Source organism: Heterodontus francisci, chromosome 28, assembly GCF_036365525.1.
Source record: "Heterodontus francisci isolate sHetFra1 chromosome 28, sHetFra1.hap1, whole genome shotgun sequence".
In the NCBI taxonomy this organism is placed as follows: Eukaryota; Metazoa; Chordata; class Chondrichthyes; order Heterodontiformes; family Heterodontidae; genus Heterodontus; species Heterodontus francisci.
The window spans coordinates 63,139,054-63,163,178 of NC_090398.1; the positions used below are offsets into that span (position 1 = coordinate 63,139,054).

The 24,125-nt window shown below is 47.4% G+C and overlaps 1 non-coding gene across 1 annotated transcript; it reads left to right on the top strand.

Annotated features, from left to right (window-relative positions):
* The first annotated feature begins 20,319 nt into the window (after positions 1-20,319).
* On the top strand, positions 20,320-20,402 carry trnal-uag (transfer RNA leucine (anticodon UAG)). Its single transcript has one exon. It is a non-coding gene; the product is annotated as a tRNA-Leu (tRNA).
* Positions 20,403-24,125: the final 3,723 nt, after the last annotated feature.

Consider the following 24,125-nt stretch of genomic DNA (forward strand, 5'->3'; position numbering starts at 1 on the left):
AGATAGTCTAAGTTATTCTGAAGCCATCTTCCAATGTCATCTACATGTAAGCAGGATTTTAAAGGATAAGATGTAGTTTTTAAAAGTCACTTCAATCTTACTCGAGTCTTTACAAAGAAGCCAGGTAAATCTTGATAAAATGTCATATATATTTAGAGATCTTTTAAAAGCACTTCAATCTTGTTAATAAAAAGTCAGATGTAAATTTAAGAACTCTGATCAGGCCATGCTAAAAAGTTACATACAATTCAGAAACAAAATACAACATTTAAAATGTCTGAACTCCCTCTGAAAGTTGACCCCTCCTGCTGGTGGTGTCTTCCTGGAATAGTGGAACTGTTGTGTCAACAGAAAAGTCCTTCCCGAGCAGGCCCAAAGCCTGTTGGTACCGGCTTTAATCCAACCCAGGTAAAAAATCAGGGTACGTTGTGGGCAATGAGCCCAAATTGCTGAACTACAGGTCCCTGTCACTTTAAAGAGTGGGCTGGTGCGATTATGATCAGAGGCTCCTTTTAAGCACATTTCTCACCACCACAACTTCCAGATGCTGGTGTTAGTGTTTGCATGTACCAGCAGTTGCAGTGCTGTTCAGACCCTCAATAGCAGTGAAAGTCTCAGAGTTCACCGCTATTGGGGCTGTAAAATCCAGGCCAATATCGCACAGTCCTGTTAGATTTGCTCTCCCTCTGTACAAAATCAAACTCCACACAGTGTCTTTCACTCACTCCTGTTTCCAGCCCTGATGGTGCAGAAATCCCCTCTCAAAGGTACACAATCCAGTTGGTTTCTGATCAAATACTTCATTCCTCATTCAATAGAGGAAACAGAGACATGAACAGGAGTCAGGTGCAAGAAAGTTTCACCAACAGAGCAAAGAAAGGCACCAACAAAAGTCACACCTACTTTCCAAATCATTTCACTGTAATATTCTTTCACTTGTTTTGTAAGATGACTGCAATAAATCTGAAAATGAGCACCATGAGGTTTGTGTTCACTAGTCATTTGTTCTCCTGTGTTTGTCTGTCAGGTTTGTAATTCAATTTGTATTGGATTTTGAAGAGAATCTCTTTTCAGATGATTGCACATCGTATTGTGTTTAAAGCAACCAAATTGTAAAATGGAAGATAATGAATGTTTCAATACCTGTGTGACCAGATTCTTCCAATGCTTTTCAACAGCTAGATTGATGATGCTTGTAATCTGTATCCTGTGGAGAATGGGAGAGGAGAACAAAAACATGGTGCATGAACAGGACAGACTGTGTAAAATGGGAGCACAGAAATACTGCCACCTCATTGAAAGTTAATGAGATTTATTCGAAGTCAGACACCTGTCCACAATGAACAAGTGAATACATTAATTGTCCACTTTCAATCTAAATGGGACTGAGGTTCCAACAGAGAAGTTTTCTGGAAAATACCTGCTGCAGTTTTAAAATTGATGAACTGGAACACCTTATACTAACTTTCAAATAACTGGAGTGATTGTATAGTTCTCATAGTGGAGAGAAGGAGTTGTTTATAAATATAAGCAGAAAGACACATTTGCGGATTGGTGAATGAGCTTTATCTTTCTGAAATGTATTTGTCCATTGGTTGCAGGTCACTGGAAATTCTTTTTTACATTTCAATTGTAGCAGCAGCAGTTAGCAGCAAAATGTCTGATTAATCAGAGTAGTGGGTCTGGGAAACACTTAAACAGCCGAGACCCTGGAAAACAGAACTCCAAGTAATAGTTTAAATAAGGCACTGAACTGACAGAGCGGTAAAGGCCTGCTCAGGTCAGGAAAAATACCCGACCCGAACCCGACAGAACCACATTGGATCAAGCCCGACCCGGCCCGAGTATCTCCATTTATTCCCGCGCCTGAACCGACCCGTGCCTTCCCCGACCACCGGAATGTTCACTTTACCTACCTCCCGATTCCGAATCTCCAGGAAGCTGCAGCATGAGCGCAATGACATCATCGAGATGCTCACTTGCTCACTGTGCAGACTCAGAGTTTCCCTCCTTAATGTTCCGGACTCCCAGCTTTGGTTGGCTTTTCAACATTTGACTCTTATTAAACTCAACTTCCCAGCAGAGTTAAATGTAATACTTACTCTGTGTGTCCAACCTGGACCCAGCCTGACCTGAACTTAGCCCGACCCGACCCGAGCCCAAAAGCCAGACCCGGAAGAGCGACCCGACATGACCCGAACCCGACACAGGTCATCGGTCCCGTCGGGTTCAGGTCGAGTCGCAGGCCTTTACAAAGTGGAGGTCAGATGAGGATTGAATTAATTTCAATCACTGAATCTAAACAAGAAGTAAATCTGTCAGGAATGGAACATTTTGCTTTGTCTGTGAGCTTGTGGCACAAAGATAGTGCGTCTGATTACAGATCAGAAGGTTGTGTGTTCAAATCACGTCAGGCTCAGTTTAGTTTTACAGCAGCTCAAGTTCCTGGATTTTATATCAGAAGAGAGTTCGATCCATTGGAATGTTCAGTGAATGGTTGAAATTTAAGATCAACTTCAATAGATTAAAGTCCTGATTTCTGGTACCGTTCCATTTCCATGCTCAGTTCTTATTTCACACTGTTTTATATCAGAACAATGCTTCAGGGATGTGATGTGTCCATTGTTTGTCCAATCGCTTTGTCACCCAGTGTGAGAAATAAAACACAAACCGCCCAGCGTGCGGCTCAAACCCATACCTGGCTCTGTCTATAGGCCGCTTAGTTCAGTTGGTTAGGACGCAGTGTTGATAACAACAAGGCTGTGGATCTGATCCCCATGTGCGCTGTCACATGGTCAGTCATTAATTTGACACATTTTTGGAACACGTAAAATCCAACTTTTAGATGCAAACAAGTTTACATAAAATGTCAAAGGGAATTTATTTTGAATAACATCCATTGCATCTTTGTCACTGGTCTGGAGTAACACAGAATTCTTTCCAATTATCTTCCATTTGCTGATAAACATTGAACTCGTGGCCTGTTCTCGTTAATGGTCACGAGCAGCAAAAACAGACAGAGTGAGTCTGACCACCCAGAGATGTGGAAAAGGCTTCAGTTTGGGACAAATGCAGCAAATCAAATGTTCACCCGGCCCTGAGAGAGTCAAAAACTGGGGAAAAGGACACAAGGAGATAGAGAATAAGCTACAGCAGACAATGTAAATATTTCCCATCTTTGATATCTCTCTATTCCAATCCAACCTTCAGAGTTGGGTAAATAATTTCAGTGTAAATTGTGCAGCTCAAGAGTCAAAACCAAAGGGTGATGCAGAATGAAGGAAAACTGCAAAAACCCCAGATTGAACCAGGGATCTTCAGTCTAACACTCTCCCAACTGAGCTATTTCAGTCTCACAGGCTTGGGATGATAAGTGGCAAGTAACATTTGCAGCACACAAGTGCCAGGCAATGACCATCTGCAACAAAAAAAATCTAACCATCTCCCCTTGACATTCAATAGCATTGCAATCACTGAATCCCCCGCTATCAACTTCATGGAGGTTACCATGGGTAGCCATACAAATAACGTGACGACAAGAGCAGGTCAGAGGCTTGGAATCCTGAGGTGAGTAATTACAGTGCAGCTGTTGGCTCCACCCCAGGGGCTGAATTTGTTCTGTAAACCATGAAGCAGCTTCCTCTCAAATCCCAGATTTATCAATAAATCCTCTTACAAAAGCCCCAAAGTGTGATATATTCCTCTAACTCATCCATGACTCTTGACTCCCCAAAGCCTGTCCACCATCCACAAGGCACAAGTCAAGAGTGTGATGGAATACTCTCCACTTGCCTGGATGTGTGCAGCTCCAACAACACTCAGGAAGCTCCACACCATCCAGGACAAAGCAGCCCGCTTGATTGGCACCCCATCAACAAACATTCACTCCCTCCACCATCGGCACACAATGTCAGCAGTGTGTACCGTCTACAAGATGCACTGCAGCAATGCACCACGACTCCTTAGACAGCACCTTCCAAACCAGTGACCTTTACCACCCAGAAGGGCAAGGGCAGCAAATTCAGGGGATACCACCACATGCAAGTTCCCCTCCAAGCCACACACCATCCTGGCTTGGAACTATATCGCCGTTCCTTCACTGTCGCTGGGTCAAAATCCTGGAACTCCCTTTCTCACAGCACTGTGGGTGTACCTACCCCACATGGACTGCAATGGTTAAAGAAGGCAGCTCACCACCACCTTCTCATGGGCAATAAATGCTGGCCTAGCCAGCGATGCCCACATCGCATGAATGAATGAATAAAAAAGTGAAGTATCCCTTGTGTCATTGTTTTGGTAGAACATATAACCCTGGTGGAATTGCCCCTCCTAATCACACCTCACTTCACAGAACATAGAAAATGGAGAAAATTTATGGCACAGAATGAGACCATTCAGCAATCGTGTCTGTGCCAGCTGAAAAAGAGCGATCCAGCCCAATCCCACTTTCCAGGTCTTGGGAATGGGATCTGAACAGATGTCAGAGCTCACATTATGTGAATGTTCTGTTGAAGTGTTGGTGAGCTGATATACCAGGGGAGATTCACACTGTTCGACACAGTGTGAAATACATTCAAGTATTTATAAAACATTGTAACATGTGAGTAATAACCCCCATTGATTTCTCAGCACTGAAGGATTGTGAAGTGGGAGACAGCCAGAAGTCTCACTGATTCACACTGATCCTGAGCTGAGAATGAAATGAGACAAAGTTCAATCTTCAGCAGCGAGATGCTGCAGAGAGGTCAGAGTCCTGAATCAAGGAGAGACTTTCTCATACTGCTGTTGAATCTCATTTCAAACACTCCTTGAACTCTCTGCCGAGGAATTCAGAGCTGGAGAATGCCTGTAAAATCAGCCTAAAAAGGAGAAATTGTTTCCAATGGTAAAAGGGTCAGTAACCAGAGGATGTATTTATCAGGCGATTGAGAAAAGAACCAGAGGCGAAATGAGGAATGATTTTTTATACGGTGATGTGTTGTGATCTGGAATGCACTGTCTGATCGGGACTTGAAAGCAGATTCAGTAGTAACTTTGAAAAGTGATAGGGGTAAATACTGGAAGGAAAAATGTACAGATTACAGGAAAAAGCTGAGCAGCAGGACTAATTGGATAGCACAACCAAAGAGACAGCACTGACACAATGGACCAAATGGTCTCCTTCTTTGCGTATCATAATGTTGGTACAATTGCCTGAGTTGGAAGGGAAGTGAACCCAGATTCCGGGTATTCTAAACACCAGACCCAAACCAACTGAACAAGCCTGTTGTTTAATCTCTGTTTTTCACACCAGCTTCTCCTCGCTCTTTCTGTGTTTCCTGCCTGGTCTGTTCCGCTGACCTTCATTCCTGACACTCTCTTGAGAATGGCCAACTCACTGCGCCTCTCACTCACACCGTCACTCCACCCCTTCACCCACTTCCAAACCTCTCTGTTGAACAGCACCTCACATCTGCTCCTCTGCTCCATTAATATAACAGGAAAACATTTTCAAACAGACATTTCCAGACAGTGAACGTTCCAGTCAGACAAGGTAAAGAACAGATTCATTCACTTGAAACACAGAGAGAGCAGCTCTCCCTGTTCAGTCGAAGGAGCAGATGTAGTTTCACTCCCATTAGTCTTAGAGACATGGGCCAGAATTTTATGGGACCGTTGGAGACGGGAATGGAGGCCGGGGAGGGGGAGGGGGGTGTATAAAATAGGGATGGAAGACGTCGGACCGGATTTTTCTGTCGGCGGCTGACATGGAGGGCAGACTTCGCACATCCACACGGCAAGAAGGCATTTAAAGTATTTATGAGTCCAATTATCAGCAATTTTATTCACTGGATCCAATTGAACGAATCGCACACGGGAACCACGGGGCTTCAGAGCCTCGCCTGGTTAAAGGAGGTGACTGGGAGGTGGGAGCTGAGTGTTGTCTTCACTGGGAAGCTATCGGGCGAGGCAGCGTCACTTGGCAGCAAGGGTGGAGGGGGAAAGGGCATCGGGAAACACTGTCAGGAGCGGGGGCGAATGTGCCAACTCTGCAGGGGGAGCCCCACCAGGGTGCCATTGGGGCAGTGCCACCTCAATGAGGGTGACAAGTGAGGTAAATGTGGATGGATGTTGTTTACTGTGAAGGCCTTGCACTAAGGGAGGGGCAACCTATCATGGGCCTCATTCACCCTGGATTCGAGGCTCCCATTGAGGAGGAGTAGAGAGGAAGCGCAGGCACCAGCAGGGACACCACAGCAGCTTGGGCGCCCATAGGAGTGCCAGCCTCGAACAGGAGGCTGGAGAAGGAGGCAGAGGAACACGTCAGCCGAGGTTCAACTACCTGCAGATGTCCGAGTGACAGTGTCTCCACAGAATGCACCTCTCCACGGAGGTTGTCACTGATCTCTCGGCCATGATGCAGCTGTGCCCCATGGGACTTGGTGGGCACCTAATGCCGGTATCACTGAAGGTCACCGTCCCACTGAACTTCTGGTCAACCAGATCATTGCGGGAATCCACTGGAGATATGTGAGGAATCTCACAATCTGTGGTGAATCAGTGCATCAAGGAGGTCACCAATGTCCTCTTCAGGAGGACCGGTGACTTTGTGCACATCGATCCAAACAGTCAGGCTAAGAGGGATATAGGATTCGGGGCCATCGCTGGATGCCACCAGGTGTAGGGTGTCATCGAATGCACCCATGTGACCATCATGGCTCCTGCAGACCAGCCAGCAGCCTTCAACAGGAAGGGCTTCCATTTGTTCAGTGTGTAACTGGTCTGTGACCATCACAAATGGATCCTACAGGTGTGTGCACAAATCCCGGGAAGCAGCCACAACACCTGCATACCAAGGCAGTCGCAGGTGCCAGAACTTTCCCGTGGCCCCATGCGCTTTCTGAGATGGATCCTTGGAGACAAGGGCAACCCAGTGAGGACATGAGTACTGACGCCTGTGAGGAACCCACACAAGGATGCAGAGGAGAGGTACAACACCTGCTGCGGGTCAACCCGAGCGACCATCAAGGAGGCCATTGGTCTCCTGAAGATGAAATTGAAGCGCCTGGATTGTTCCAGTGGAGTCCTTCAGTATGTCCCGGCGAGGGTCTCGTAAATCGCGGTGGTTTGCTGTGAACTGCACAACCTGGCACTACAGAGGGGTGAGGTGTTGACAAGTGAGGATATCATGGAGTGTGATGTCTCCTCTGATGATGAGGATGTGGAGGAGGATGCTGCTCAGGCAGTGCCAGATGAAGGACCTCAGGAACAGCAGGAAATCCACCTTGAGATACACACAAGGGAGACACGAGGCACCCTTATCCATTCACGTTTCCTTTGAGCCTTACCACCTTCTGGAACCAAGGCAATAAAGCCTGAGCTTCAAGCAGCCCTGTTGTCACCTCTTTCCTTCTACACTACAGCGCCCAGGTACACATCGCACAGTTACAAGGCCGAAGCTTTGTGAGCTCGGGGCTTGGTCCCTCACTTCCAGCCCCTTGGGAGGAAGGGTTTAAATGAAGTCCCAAAGGGCATCAACAATAGGAAGGAGACATAGTGAGAGAACATCATTTCTTTCTTCCGTGTGACACCAAACGCAACCCTATCCATCTGGAATGTACATTCACCCGTGAATCCCTCAGTGAATCTAGGTGCTCTTCTTAAATCTTTTCCGGGTGCTCCTACGTGGTGCTCCCCCTGCTCTGTCAGCTGAGGTGGAGACAGGCTGCTGACCTTGCTGCCCCATGGCTTGGGATGACATTGGTGGCCGTCCTCTGGCTGCCTGAGGCCTGGAGGGCCCCGCACACTGAGGGCCTCCTGCACAGGTACAGGGACCCCCTCTGTCATCGAGGATGATGGAGGCACTGGCATCACTGGTGTCACTGGCAGAGGGACTTTCGAGCTACTGTCCATACCAGGAGCACCCTGAGAGGAGACCCCAGATGTAGCAGCCAGCTGCTCCTCCCCCTTATGAGACACACTTGTACCTCCCTGCTGACCTGAGAGGGATGTGGACCTGGTGGAGAATTCAGGTGCCTCGTCCCCCCTCTCACCTTGTCACCGCTGGATGGAGCTCATGGACAAAGTGATGGAGTGCAGGTCTGCGCACATCTCCGGCAGCCACTGATTGGTCTGCTGGATCTGGCCCTCCATGAGAGTCACCAATCTCTCAATGGAGGAAGCCAGACACACCCCCATCAGAGACAGTGCAGCACCCAAGGCCTGGATGGACTCGTCCATCGTCCTTGTTTGGGTACACATAGCCTCTGGAAACTCTGCCAGATGTTACCTGACCTCACGCTGCAGTTGCAGTATTTCCCGTGTTGCTGGTGACACCAGAGGCATGTCATCAGCCTGGGGCTCAGTATGGGCCTGGCCTCCCACAGACCGCCAACGGTCAGTGGCCTCGGCTGTCACAGCCTCCGTCAGCTGCCCGGGCCTGTCTGTGATGTGCTCATCAGTTTGCGTGAGCGTTTCTGTTCCTGTGGAGGGTGCAGGGGAATGATGTGATGGTGCACCATCTGAGGCTCCCTCCTCCTCCTCAGACGTGTCCGGCTGTCTCCCAGTCTCTCCAGCTCTTTGCTTTTGTCATTCATCTGGGCCTTCATGAGAAAACAGGAACATTGAAGGGTTAGGGTCTGCCCATCGTGACATTCCAACCACCCCTACTGCGCAGCTCCATTGATGCACTGGTGAACAGATGTGCAGTGTGGTTCCTTTGCAGCGGATACTCCCTTGTGCCCCAGGAGATGTTCACTCACTCTCTTGGGTAGGTGTCCCTGTCTCTCCATCAGCTATGGAGCAGCTGTTTTGCTGCCCTGCCTGTTCCATGGCCTCCTCCTCCATCGGGATGAGGACATGGAGCTAAGGCATCCACCGCCAGTCTTGACACACTCTTTCCGATTGTGGGATGTCTTCTCCTGCAGCCACTATGATGAACAAAGTTAGTCTCCCAGCGGGGACAAGCCCAACATCTCTGATGGTGATATTCCAGCAGTCCATGATGTGGACACACACATGCCTCCTGCATGCGGCCCCTCTTGAGGGACTGTGTGAGGTTATACAATGACTGACGTGTGCCTCGCGCCAAGATGCAGCCAAGCCTCAGGCAGCATGTCCTGCTGCCCTTCCCCAATACACATGACTGGGTGGTCACTCCCTTTCCACCAAACACTCCCTCTCACTCTGCCACATGCAATGTCCAAAGGGTCCAAAGTGTTTTGAGTTCTCACCTGAGCAGCCTGGATCAGGTCATTGACCCACTTCCTGCACTGGATCCATGTCCTGGGGGTGACCCCACGTCTGCTGACCTCACCGACTATCTCCAGCCAGCTTTGCTTGGTCAGGTGGGCAGGTCTCCACCTCCCATCCCTGGGGAAGAGGATCTTCCACCTTTCTCTTGCCACCTGGAGGAGAACCTGCAGGGAGGCATCGATAAACTGTGGAACCATGGTCACTGCAGGCTCGCATTGAGCTCCTTACCCATCAGGCAGCAGAGGCAGCAGAACGGGTCCTGGGGCATCAGAGGCAGCAGAACGGGTCCTGGGACATCAGAAGCAGCAGAACGAGTCCTGGGGCAGCAGAGGCAGCAGAACGGGTCCAGGGGCATCAGAGGCAGCAGAACGGGTCCTGGGGCATCAGAAGCAGCAGAACGGGTCCTGGGACAGCAGAGGCAACAGAACGGGTCCTGGGACAGCAGAGGGCTCTCAGGAAGACACTCCTTTGAACCAGGCAGCAGTGAATGCAGGGCTGGCAACCCTTTGAATATGGTGCCAGCATCTGCCGTTGTGTCAGATGTCGGTGCCATCGGCACCTCGTTCCCTGCCTCTGGTCCTTGTTTACATAGGCCCCACGCCTCCCCTTCATTAATTGTTTGGCTGCTCCGTGATCGGAGTCGGTCGGCCACATATCACTCGTGTGGTGACGACACCCGCTTCCGGTGCCTCTGCCGAGAGCCGCACCGTTAGTTTAAAATTCAGCCCATGGGGTCAAGAGTGGAAAATCTCCCCTCTGATTCTCTCTGCTTAAAATGAAGGAGACACAAAATTAAAACTGATGAAACCAGGGATTGTATCCTGGTTCTTCAATCTACTGTTCTCCCAACTGAGCTATTCCATCCTCACTGTGAACTCATCTTCATTGGAGACAAATATAACTCCAGGTGGAATTTCCCCACCCGTTCATTCCTCACTTCAGGGGAATGGGACCCGACCAGATCGTGGAACTCAGATTATGTTAATGTTCTGCTCTTGATATCTTGTATTTGAGACACTTTTATTCAGGTTCATGGAAAAATTCTTCCATCATCCCTTCTCCCACATTCTCTCTCTCTCATTCATTCTTTATTCCTCACAGTCCAGAAAGGGTTAGGAATCAGAGCTCACTCCCAAACCATCTGCACACAGACCTCTGTCTGTTACCCTGTTTGATCCAAGAGACCAGTCAATAAATTACACTCTTTATAAGCACAGAAAGCTGCCTCACAGTGTTGGACACAGAGTTAAATACACTGAAGTCTTTTGAAAAAAGTTCATCTTATGGGTTGTGTTACTGAGCCCACAGAGCAGGACGGGCCCAGGCTCCAGCCCCAGCCCAGCCTGTGCTGTGTCAGCTGATGTCACCTGGTGTGATACTGAGCCACATGGAGCAGGAAAGGGCCTGGTTGTATTCATGGCCTGTGTTGAGTTCACTGAACCCACCCAATGTGGTAGGAGCCACACAGAACAGAATGGGCCCAGGCTCCTTCCTCAGCCTGAGGAATGATACTTCTTCTCACACGGTGTTGTACAGAGCCTCACACAGAACAGGGAAATCACAGGCTCCACCCCCGGCCTGTGGTATTTTACTTTGTCACTCCTGGTATGGTACGGAGCCGCCAGAACAGGAAAGATCCAGCTTCCATCTCCGGCCTGTGCTGAATTAGCTGATCTGACCTGGTTGGCACTGAACCACAATCAGGGGAGGATGGACCGAGGCTCCATGGCCTGTGGTGTGTTAGTTATTCTCATTTGGTGAGGTACTGAGCTCCATATAGAGCAGGAAGGACCTGTGCTCAGTGAGCTGATCGCACCTTGTGTCGTCCTGAGACCCACACACAGAGCAGGACGGGCCTAGGCCTAATCCTCAGCCTGAGTTTGATTAGCTGATCTCATCCAAAAGATTTTGATAAGGCTCCACACAAGAGGCTTCTCTACAAGATGAAAGTCCCTGGTATCAGTGGTAATATATTGATCTGGATTGGGAACTGACTGGCACGATGTAGGCAGAAAATAGTTACAGATGGATCTGGATCTGTTTGGAGATCAGTTCCCAATGGTGTCCCACAGGGATCGGTGTTGGGACTGTTGCTCTTTATTATTTTTATTAATGATCTGGATGTAGGTGTAGGGGGCACCATCTGTAAATTTACAGATGATTTGAAGATCTGTGCTAGTGTTCAGACTGTAGACGATGCTCGACTGTTTCAGGCTGATCTTAATGTGTTGGGAGATTGGGCTCATGACTGGTAAATGATGTTTAATTTGGGTAAGTGCAGTGTTATTCATGTGGACAGGGCGAATGCTCAACATTCATACACCCTTCAGGGAAAAACATTAAAGCAGGTGGAGAAAGAAAATAATTTTGAGCAGAGATCTGGATGTTCTAGTGCACAGATCTCTAAAGGTACAGCAGCAATGCTGTGAAGTGATAGCTGGAGCAAATAGAGGGTTGGGCTGCATTCAGAGGATAATTGCATATAAGATGAGGCATATTCTTTCATGGGATGTGAGCGACACTGGCAAGTCCAGAATTTGTTACCCATCCCTAATTGTCCTTGACAAGATGGCGGTGAGCTGCCTTCTTGAATTGCTGCACTCCATGTGGTGTAGGTACACCCACAGTGCGGTTAGGAAGGGAGATCCAGGATTTTGACCCAACATCAGTGAATGAACAGCGATATATTTGCAGATCAGATGGTGTGTGACTTGGAGGGGAGCTTGCACATGGTGGTGTTTCCATGCATCTGCAGCCCTTGTCCTTCAAGGTGGTGGAGGTCTTCGGTTTGGAAGGTGCTGTCTGCGGAGCCTTGGTGAGTTGCAGTCGTGCATCTGGTAGATGGTACACACTACTGCCACTGTGCGTCAGTGGTGAAGGGAGTGAATGTTTAAGGTGGTGAATGGGCTGACAATCAAGGCAGCTGCTTTGTCCTGAACAGTGTCGAGTTTCCAGAGTATTGTTGGAGCTGCACTCATCCTGGCTTGTGCCTTGTAGATGGTGGACAAGTTTTGGAGAGTCAAAAATCATAGAATTGTTACAGTGCAGAAGGGGGCTATTCGGCCCATCGTGTCTGCATAGAATCATTGAACATAGAAAGTTTACAGCACAGGAAGGCCAAAAATCGGGCCACCCAGCGGAATCCCATTGTCCAGCATTTGGACCGTAGCCCTGCAGGTTCAGGCACTTGAGGTGCACATCCAGACTCCTCTTAAATGAGTTGAGGGTTTCTGCCTCAACTACCCTTATAGGCAGTCAGTTTCAGACCCCTCGCACCCTCTGGGTGAAACAACGTTTCCTCATCTCCCCTCTAATCGTTCAACGAATCACTTTAAATCTATGCCCCTTAGTCATTGACCTCCCTGCTAAGGTAAATAGACCCTTCCCATCCACTCTATCCAGACCCCTCACAATTTTATACATTTCAATCAAATCTCCCCTCAGCCTCCTCTATTCAACCCCAGCCGATCCAATCTTTCCTCAGAGCTGCATTTTTCCAGTCCTGGCAACATCCTCGTAAATCTCCTCTGTAACCTCTCTGGTGCAATTACATCCTTTCTGTAATGAGGTGACCAGAACTGCACACAGAACTGAAGTTGTGGCCGAACTAATGATTGATACAGTTCCAGCATAACCCCCCTGCTCTTATATTCTATACCTCGGCTAATAAAGGAAAGGATTCCATCAGCCTTCTTAACCAACTTATCAACCTGTCCTGCTACTTTCAGGGATCTGTGGACATTCACTTCAAGGTCCCTCACTTTCTCTACACCTCTCAGTATTCTCCCATTAATTGTGTATTCCTTTGCCGTGTTTGACCTCACCAAATGCATCACCTTGCACTTCTCCAAGTTGAATTCCATTTGCCACTTTTCTGCACACCTGACCAGTCCATTTTCCAGCTCTCCTAATGAGCATTTCACCTCGTGCCGAGAGCTGAATTATTCATGGCAGAATTCTCACTGTCTGTTTTACCTTTGGTGCCACAGTATTTATATGAATGGTCCAGTTAAGCTTGTGTCTATGGTTACCCCCAGGATGTTGATGGTGGGGGGGATTCAGCGATGGTAATGCTGTTGAACGTCAAAGGGAGATGGTTACATTCTCTCTTGTTGGAGATGGTCATTGCCTGGTACTTATGTGGTGTGAATGTTACTTGCCACTTAGCAGCCCAAGCCTGAATGTTGTCCAGGTCTTGCTGCTCCTGGACACGGACTCCTTCAGTATCTGAGATGTCCCGAATTTGTCCTTTTATGAAACCTTGGTCAGGACTCACTTGGAATATTGTATCCAGTCTTGGTCTCCTCACATGATGGGTGATATTGAGGCTTTTGACAGGGTACAGAGGAGAGACATTAAACTAATTCCCAGTTTCAGACATCTTGGTTATCAAGTTAGACTAAAAGAGTTGGGACCCTACACCTTAGAGAAACCTAGACTGAGGGGTGATCCGATTGAGGTTCGTAAGTAATGAAGGGTCCAATTTAGCATGGGAGAGGAGTCATAATTGCATATTGTAAAAGGCCATATGTCACCCGGATCACATTAAATTTCATTTTCAGCAATGGGTTAATGAACCAGGATGGCCGAGTGGTTAAGGTGCTGGGCTTAAAATCTAACAGTTGTATGTTGTGTGTGTTCAAACCCCACTCCTGGTATCTGTGCTTACAAAATGTTTCTTGTTGTTTCCCTGACTTTTGCCTTGCACCATCATCTCTTCTGTCATTTAATCACTCCTGCCTTCCAACCGATCACAGCTTCCTATTATTTGCCCCAGCACCGTTCCTTGTCTCTGCTCTTGCTTATAAGCTGGTAAACCTTGAACTTAATCTCCTCTGTAACCTCACAATGACCTTCTCATCTTTCCTGAACTGTGGTTCCTCACAGGATCCGCTGCCTCTCCGACTCCCCTCCAGGTAACTGAAGGCCCTGAGCCTGGGTCTTGCTTTATACACTTGCTGGTAGTTGAGTCCTTGCATGTCCAGACTCCTCCAGGAAGGGCTTGCCATAATCTTCCAATCTTCCCTGGATAAAGGGATTGGAGAGTGGCAAATGACACCCTTATTCAAGAAAGGGTGTAAGGACAGTCCATGCATCTCCATGCCAGTTAATTTAATATCAATGCTGGGTAAGGTTTCAGAAATGATAATCAGGGAAAATATCAATGGACTTTTAGAGAGGTTTGAGTTAATTAAGGATATCCAGCATGGATTTGTAAAAGGCAGATCATGCTTCACTAATCTAATTGAATTTTTTGATGAAGGAGCAGAGAAGTTTGATGAAGGAAATGCAGTGTATGTTGTTTCTATGGATTTTACGAATGCATTTGATAAGGTATCACATAAAAGGCTGGTTAACAAAATTGAGGCTCATGGAATAGGAGGGTCAGTGTCCAATTGGTTAAAAAATTGGATTAAGGGCAGAAACATGCAAGTTGTAGTAAATGGTTTCTTTTCAGACTGGGGGATGGTAGACAGTGGTGTTCCCCGAGGGTCAGTGCTGGGATCACTGCTTTTCTTGCTATGTATAAAATATGTGGATCTTGGAATACGGAGTAGAATCTCAAAATTTGCTGACAATACCAAACTTGGAGGTGAGGCAAACAGTGAGGATGATATGAACCGCCTGCAATAGGACATAGATAGGCTAGCAGAATGAGCAGAGAGGTGACGGATGGAATTTAATACTGTTAAGTGTGAGGTGATGCATTTTGACAGAAGGAATAGGGAGAGGCAATGTATACTTAATGGCACAGTTCTAAAGAGTGTTCAGGGACAGAGGGACCTGGGGATGCATGTGCATCGATCTTTGCAGGTAGCAGGGCATATTGAGAGAGTAGTAGTAAAATATATGGCATCTTGGGCTTTATACAAACATACAAGCATACGAACATATGAATTAGGAGCAGGAGTAGGCCACTCGGCCCTTCCAGACTGCTCCGCCATTCAATAATTTCATAGCTGAACTGATGACCCACATTTCCAGCTACCCCTGACCACCCCCTTGCTTATCAAGAATCTATCTACATCTGCCTTAAAAATATTCAAAGACTCTGCTTCCACCGTGTTTTGAGGAAGAGAACTGCAAAGACTCACAACCCTCGAAGAGAAAAAAATTCTCCTCACCTCTCTCTTAAATGGGCGACCCCATATTTTTAAACAGTGACCCCTAATTTTAGATTCTCCCAGAAGGGGAAACATCCTTTGTACATCCACCCTGTCAAGACCCTCAGGATCTTATGTGTTTCAATCAAGTTGCCTCTTACTCTTCTAAACTCTGGCGGATACAAGCCAAGCCTGTCCAATATTTCCTTGTAAGACAGCCCACCATTCCAGGTATTTGTCCAGTAAACCTTCTCTGAACTGCCTCCAATGCATTCACATCCTTCCTTAAATAAGGAGACCAGTTCTGTAGACAGTACTCCAGATGTAGTCTGACCAATGCCCTGTATAGCTGAAGCATAACCTCCCTACTTTTGTATTCAATTCCCCTCGCGATAAACGCGAGCATTCTATTAGCTTTCCTAATTACGTGCTGTACCTGCATACTAACCTTGGGCGATTCATGCACCAGGACACCCAGATCCCTCTGCATCTCAGGGCTCTGCAATCTCTCACCATTTCGATAATATACTTCTTTTTTATTCTTCCTACCAAAGTGTATGACCTCACACTTTCCTACATTAAACTCCATCTGCCAAGTTTTTGCCCACTCACTCAACCTATCTATATCACCTTGCAGATTCCTTATGTCTTCATGACAACATGCCCTACCTATTTTTGAATCATCAGCAAATTTGGACATATTACACTCTGCCCCCTCCTCCATGTCATTAATATAGATAGTAAATAATTGAACCCCAAGCACTGATCCTTGTGGCACTCCACCAGTCACATCCTGCCAATGAGAAAATGGCCCATTTATGCCTACTCTTTGTTTCAAGGAATTGGTAACTCGTATGTGCATCATCACTTCAGGAAGTGATGTCATACAGTATGTGACAGAGTAGGAGATGGGATGATCCCCGGTAAGATGTGCCTGTAATGCTCTTCTGTAAATTGTATATAGTATTGTCAGTCTTCAATAAAAAAGTCAAATTATTTGTTGCCGTTGATCAGTGTGTGATTGGTAAGTCTGTGTGAAGAACAGGGGTTGGCAACATGTCTGTACATGGACACCAGTGTCCACGTTAAAACAGTTCGGTCCGTGACTGATAATTTCAGGGATGAGAAATTTCCCAGTGGCTTCTTCTTCCAGACCAGTCTGACTTTCAATCAAATCGCAGCCGTCAGTTTCACAGCTGACAGGTCCTGAGAGCAGAGACAACGTTTCAGAACCTCGGACAAGTTCGGAGCTTTCCGGCAGTTCTGATTTCATTGAAAAGCCCTCCAGAAAAACCCGAGCTTGTCCGAGTTTCGGAAGTGCTGTCTCTGCTCAAAGCACCTGTCAGCTGTGAAACTGACGGCTGCGATTTTTTAACAAAGACTAACCATAAAGCTGAGAGTTCTCGCTCTCTGCAACTGTCAGAGAGAGGGAGAGAGAGAGAGGAGAGTAAGAGGGAGAGAGGAGACCGGGGGTGGGTGTCGGCAGAGAGAGAGGGGCAGAGAGAGAAAGGACAACCTGAAAGGTTTACCCCGTATGCTTAGATTATGACCCCTGGTTCTGGACTCACACCCAAATCCCATGAACGAATAAAAAAAGTCACAACTGTGATTGGCTCTTGTAGCGGACTCTGGTTAACAGACAATATTCGGAGCGCCGGCCCCAGACTGTTTAACACTGACTGAGCTGAGAAAATACAACTCACCCCCGAGAATCCGCAGCACAGACCGAGCGGAGAGGAAAACCTGTCCTGGGAACTCTACATTCAGGGAACAGTTTGTCCTGTGAATATGCAGATGTGAATATTGTGGAAGAGAGATTGTATTAAAGGGGAGGGCGGGTTAGTCTGAAGCCATTGTGTTTGTGGGCCCGCTCTCATCGCCGGATTTCAGAGTCATTCTTGTGTAAAATCAAATGATTTTCCAGTCAAAGAACCGCCCTGCTCCCTGCTCAGTCCCAAAGTGGGAATTCGGGATCATTTTTTTTTATTTCAAGATTTCAGTTGAAAAGTAGAGAACATGTCAGCGAGGGGTGAGAGAGGGCGGTCAGTGCAGCAATAAAACCAGGTTAAATGGAAAATGGAGTCCTCAATCCGAGTGAAAGCTTTTCAACAGAAGACATACTGGAGTGAGAGACAGGAAAGATCTAGTCTGGAAGTCTGGAGTGTCTGAATTTCAATGGAATTGGAGAGTTTGTGAGGAGAGAGAAACACAGAGAGACAGCAGGAGCCGAGAGTTGACAGCAGCTTGTCTCCGCCCCGTCCTCTCTCTGCCTTTAAGTTGCTCTGTGCCGCCATCACCGGCTTCATTTCTGACCCAGTTCACATTGACAGAGAGAATTTGTGCAGAGTCCCGGACATGACCGATCGTGCAGCCGCCCAAACGGCTCCTCCAGCCGCCGCCGCCGCCCAAGTCAAGACCCCCAAGAAGAAGAAGGCGGCTGCCCGGAACAAGCCAGCCGGTCCCCCGTTGGGCGAACAGATCCTCAAGATTGTGCCGGCTTTCAGCGATCGCAAGGGGATGTCCCTGGCCGCCATAAAGAAGGCTCTGGGTAGCAGCGGTGTCGATGTGGAGAAGCTCAGGACCCAGATCAAGCAAAGTATCAAGAGGAATGTGAACAAAGGCTCCCTGGTGCAGAGCAAGGGACAGGGAGCCTCCGGCTCCTTCAAAATCAGCAAGAAGGAAAACCCAGGGAAAAGTGGGAAAGAAGGTGAAGAAACCAGCAGACAAGAAATCTTTAGTGAAGAAACCAGCAGACAAGAAATCTTTAGTGAAGAAACCAGCAACCAAGAAATCTTTAGCGAAGACACCAGCAGATAAGAAATCTTTTGTGAAGAAACCAGCAGATAAGAAATCTTTAGTGAAGAAACCAGCAGACACGAAATCATTCATGAAGAAACTAGCAGACAAGAAATCTTTCATGAAGAAACCAGCAGACAAGAAATCTTTAGTGAAGAAACCAGCAGCTAAGAAATCTTTAGTGAAAAAACCAGCAGACAAGAAATCATTCATGAAGAAACTAGCAGACAAGAAATCTTTCATGAAGAAACCAGTAGATAAGAAATCTTTAGTGAAGAAACCAGCAGACAAGAAATCTTTAGTGAAGAAATCAGCAGCCAAGAAATCTTTCATGAAGACACCAGTAGACAAGAAATCTTTAGTGAAGAAATCAGCAGCCAAGAAATCTTTAGTGAATAAACCAGCAGACAAGAAATCCTTCGTTAGAAACCAGCAGACAAGAAATCATTGGTGAAGAAACCAGCAGCCAAGAAAGTGACAACAAAGAAAGGAACAGCCAAGAAAACGAGCAGCAAGGCGGCGGCAACGCCAAATAAGGCGGTGAAGAAAGCAGCGCTTCAGAAAAAGTCTCCTGCGAAGAAGGTCAAAAAAGGCAAGAGTGCGGCGGGCGGAAAGGCGCTGAAGAAAGTGCAGACATGGAAGAGCAAGGTCAAGCCGAAAGCAGCGAAGGCTCAGAAAGCAGGGTCTGGAAAGAAGTGAAAGAGCGCGGGAAACTTGTAAACATCTGAACACAAAGGCTCTTCTCAGAGCCACCCACATCTCTCAGGAAAGAGCTGATCCCCTGATCAAATGATCCCTGTCCCGGCCCCGCCTGCAGATTCCACATGGAAATGATTTGGAGTAAATCCAGGATCCCTGGTGACTCGCTGACATCCCCTCCACCCAGCCCTTTCCCCACTCTCTGTAATAAAACAGAAGGATGTCCGGCCCTCACTCTAACTGGAGATGTGTTCGGTGTAGTCTCAGTTCACAAATTCAGGGGGAGAGTCCTGTAAGGTAGCTCGGTCACTCTGACTTGACCGCCAGTTCCCCGGGGCTGCAGCCACTGACACTGCGGGGAGAGGATCCCCGACTCTATCCCGTCGCCGGGGGAACAAACAACTTTGTGTCCGGAGAATAGGGAGGGCCGGGGAGAAGGTACATATTAAAGCGCTGCAGTGGACTCAGCTCCTGTGTGTGCACAACTCTCACTGATTCCTTCCTCTGGGAACAGTGCGGTCGAAACAGATCAGGTTAGGACAGAAACACACAGCCCGAAAAGGGCCTCTTTCTTCCTGCATTTACTCTGTTCTGGGAGCAGATTCTCATTGAGAAGCGGCGCTCAGATCACCAGAGAGAAAAAAAAAACACAATTCAAACTGTCCAAATGAAAAACAGAGAATTAACCCGGACACTTCCATTATGAAATTAATTCATCAGCTCCGAACCAGTTCCCGTTAATGTACCGGGATGGTCTCGGGATTTATCAAATCGAAGGCAGCGGGATTTATTAAATTGTTGATTCTGACACCCTGTAGTTCACTTCTTCACTTAACTAGAGCGGGAGATGTGTGAGCAGAGAAACAGAGCGAAATCCAGAGAGGGAACTGAAAACACACCTGGACAGATGTGAAACAGGTCAATCCACTGTAACAATAACTCCATCACTGACTCCCTCCTGACAGTAACTAGTCCTTTCACAGAGACTGTGGGTGGCTCTGAAAAGAGCCTTTGGGTTATTAGATGACATTTTGGCCGCTTTACTTTTTCTGGGAGCTGTTGAGTGCTGGTTTTCTTGGGCAGCAGCACGGCCTGGATATTAGGCAGCACCCCGCCCTGAGCGATGGTCACCCCTCCCAGCATCTTGTTGAGCTCCTCGTCGTTGCGGACGGCCAGCTGCAGTTGTCTGGGGATGTTGTCCCGGGCTGCGTTACCGGCCAGCTCGAGGATTTCAGCGGTCAGATACTCGAGCACAGCAGCCAGATAGACCGGGGCTCCGGCACCCACACGCTGATCATAGTTACCCTTTCTCAGGAGCCTATGAACACGGCCCACCGGGAACTGCAGTCCAGCCCGGGAGGAGTGAGACTTGGCCTTGGCCCGAGCTTTCCCGCTGGTCTTTCCTCTTCCAGACATTTCCACAATCTCACAAATACTTTCACAAAGAATGAATAATTTTCTTAGCATTGATAGCACATCACCGGCAGTCAGGATGGCCGAGCGGTCTAAGGCGCTGCGTTTAGCTCGCAGTCTCCATTGGAGGCGTGGGTTCGATTCCCACTTCTGACAAGTTGTGTTTTGACTGAACTGGAGGCGTTTGGGAGCAGCGGTGAAGAGCAATGAGAGAGCATGAAAGAACATGGACAAGCAAAATAACAATGGACCCAAAGATTTTGCATCAAAACATTCGAGTGAGAGGCAACTAAGCAAACAGCAGGGCACAGAAAAGATCAAAAATGTAACCTTTGTATCGGGGTGGAAGATGTTGCCAATATCCTTAATGAATACATTCCTGTCTTCTCAAATGAGAGGGTGATGCAGATATTGTTATGAAGGAGGAGGAGTGTGAAGTATTGGACGTGATACTTTAAGGAGAGAGGAAGTCTTAATGGGATGAGCATCCTTGAATGTGGATAAATCACCAGGACCAGATGAAATGCACCCCAGGCTGTTGACAGAAGCCAGGGAAGAAATAGTGGAAGGTCTGACCATCGTTTTCCAGAGGATTGGAGGTCTTGTAACGTTGCAATAAAAGCAAAATACCACGCAGATCAAGCATGGCTGAGCCTTTAAAGTAGAGAAACAGGGCTGAATTCCCTGAACCAGTGCTACAGCTTTCAGAATAGAAGGAGCCTATACAAACCTGATGGGTTCCACTTAAACAAAAGAGCTGGAGGTGTTGACAGTCAGAACAGATAAAATGTGGAGGAGTGTTTGAAGCAGATTCTGTGTGGTTACTGTAGTTGTACTATGGAGTTATTTCAAGGAGGTGATTCTGAATGTAATGGATCAACGTGGACCCATCCAAGGCAAAGGTCACTGAAAGTGGCAACACAGGTGGATAAGGTAGTCAAGAAGGCATACGGCATGCTTGCCTTCATCGGTCGGGGCATAGAGTATAAAAATTGGCAAGTCATGTTGCAGCTGTACAGAACCTTAGTTAGGCCACACTTAGAATATTGCGTGCAATTCTGGGCGCCACACTACCAGAAGGACATGGAGGCTTTGGAGAGGGTACAGAGGAGGTTTACCAGGATGTTGCCTGGTCTGGAGGGCATTAGCTATGAGGAGAGGTTTGAAAAACTCGGATTGTTTTCACTGGAACGACGGAGGTGAAGGGGCGACATGATAGAGGTTTACAAAGTTATGAGCGGCATGGACAGAGTGGATAGTCAGAAGCTTTTTCCCAGGGTGGAAGAGTCAGTTACTAGGGGACATAGGCTTAAGGTGCGAGGGGCAAAGTTTAGAGGGGATGTGCGAGGCAAGTTCTTTACACAGAGGGTGGTGAGTGCCTGGAACTTGCAGCCAGGGGAGGTCGTGGAAGCAGATACGATAGCGACGTTTAAGAGACATCTTGACAAATACATGAATAGGAAGGGAATAGAGGGATATGGGCCCCGGAAGTGCAGAAGGTGTTAGTTTAGGCAGGCATCAAGATCGGCGCAGGCTTGGAGGGCCAAATGGCCTGTTCCTGTGCTGTACTGTTCTTTGTTCTTTGTTCTAAGCTTCCCTGTGGTCCAGCCTGGTTGAATGGAACTGAAGCAAACAAATCATCCGGAAGAGGAAAAGATATGTAAGGCCATGAAAGCACAGAATTCAGATGGATGCAATACCAGATGGTATGGCAAGAGTGTAAAACAGCAACAGACTGGTGAATAAAACTTTCCCATTGAATAAGACAAGAGAAGAGAAGGGTAATAATGGTGTCAGAGGTGAGTTGTGACACTATTCACATTCCACCTTGATCTGAATAGGACTGTTGAAGGGAGTGATTGAGAAGAATAGAGGAGAAATGAAAAGAAAGGAGAAATAAACAAAAGGTCTTTTGATTTTAGAATGCTTGTTTTTGGAAATGACAGACTGTAAAGTGTGTGTGTCAGAAGATATAGAGCGAAGTTGGGTATGACAAGATCACAGGAAAGTTGTGCCCTGAGACAAGGTGTGTGTTGACAGGAAAGCTGCTTTCTTTTGCACAATATGTAATTTATTCATAAAATTTGTGCAATTACATTGCAAAGCAGTTCAAATTTAATATTACATAAGGTACAATACAGATCAGTTTCTTTCAATAAAGTACATGAGGTATCTCACTATCCCTGCCTGCACAGGTTATATTTACAGTATTTACATTACACATCAAACATTCTCTGGTGCAAACAGCCCGAGGGGATTTACACAGGTTCCAGCCTCTCGCTGCACTAGGGCCTTAGACTGTCCCCTTTCTGTTGAGACTCCATGGTGGCTTCCCCAAACTTTAATGCCGTCCCACAGCACATAGTCTTGGATGTTGCAATGTGCCAGTCTGCAACACTCGGTCATGGACAGCTCTTTGCACTGGAATACCTGTCCCACGGCCGGGCTCGTTCTTAACAGAGATCATTTCAAATGAACATTTCCTAAATCCGTGCTTTCTCTCTCGCAATAAGAGAACAGGATGTCTGGCAGATTCAGTGTGAGACGATAACACTGCCGGGTAAAGGCCGCTTTCCAACTCAGGACTTAACACAGGAGATTCCCCAAACAGCTGCAGTAAGGTGCTGTAAACTGCTGGAAGCGGATGTGTGTGGAAATGGTGATGTTGCTGAGGAGGTTTCTTGGTATAGAATGGACTATGCTTAGGTGGGAATATTACTGAGTGTTAATTGTAGCGGGACCATATTTAAAAACTCTGGCTTTCTGGAAAGCCTTGACTATGAAGGTCGAGTCTGGAAGGGTTTGCGTGGAGAGCTGGGTTTCGGTTCTACTGTTAATAAAGGGTTTGAAATTGGCAACCCGGAGGAAACTGGAAGTGGAGCTGAAAGATGAGGGGCCGTTCTCTCTCTGTCTGTCACTCTGGGTGTCTCCTTCATTCTCGCTCTCTGTTTAATCTTCACTCTTGTCTCCTCCCCTCCCTGCTCTCACTCTGCCTTTCTCAGCCAGGTCCGGGCGGCCTGTAAAAAAAAGGAAGCTGACGGAATCAGTCTCTTTTGTTGTGCACTGATTTGAGGCAAGAATTATCATGGTGGCTGTGGTGGGGAAGAGACGGTCGCCCACCTCCTACTGGAATGTGTCTTTGCAACGCAGGTGTGGAAAGGGATGCAGTGGTTTTTGTCGAGGTTCATCCCAAGCAGCTCGATAACACAGGAGTCTGTGCTCCACTGGCTGTTCCCAGGGACGCACACCAAAACAAACATCAACTGCTGCTGGAGGACTATCAAATCGGTGAAAGACGCCCTTTAGTCTGCTGGTCTTCCAGCGCAAAGAGTTGATCACCACCGAATGTTGCAGACTGGCACATTCCAAGGTCCAGGACAACGTGGTCAGGGACGCACTTAAGCTTGGGGCAGCCGCAGCAAAGGCTCAATGGGGAAAGACCACTGTGTAAGGTCCCCCCACCAAGCTGAGCGGAGGGGCTGGATCCATGGGAAACCCCTCGAACCGTCTCGGGAAAATTTTGTGTGCTGTAAATGTAGAAATGTATATGGCATGACAATGAAATGGAAGAGTTGTGAGGCAACTCGTGATTGTATAGAAGGAAACTGATCACCTTTGCACTGTTTGTATTTTTTGACTTGATGCTGTTTTAAGCTGTTTGGGAATGTAATTTTTACAGATTTTTATGAATAAAGTATATTTTGGAAATTAAAAAAAAAAGTCTGGCAGTATACCAGAGTATGGTCCATGAGGAAAGGCATCATCACCCTCATCTACAAGCGGAAGCGGGAGGGGGCAGAAATCAGAAATTGGCGGCTCATCTCACTGCTTAACATCGACTACAAGATTCTGTCAAAAGTCATTGCCAGTCGATTCAAG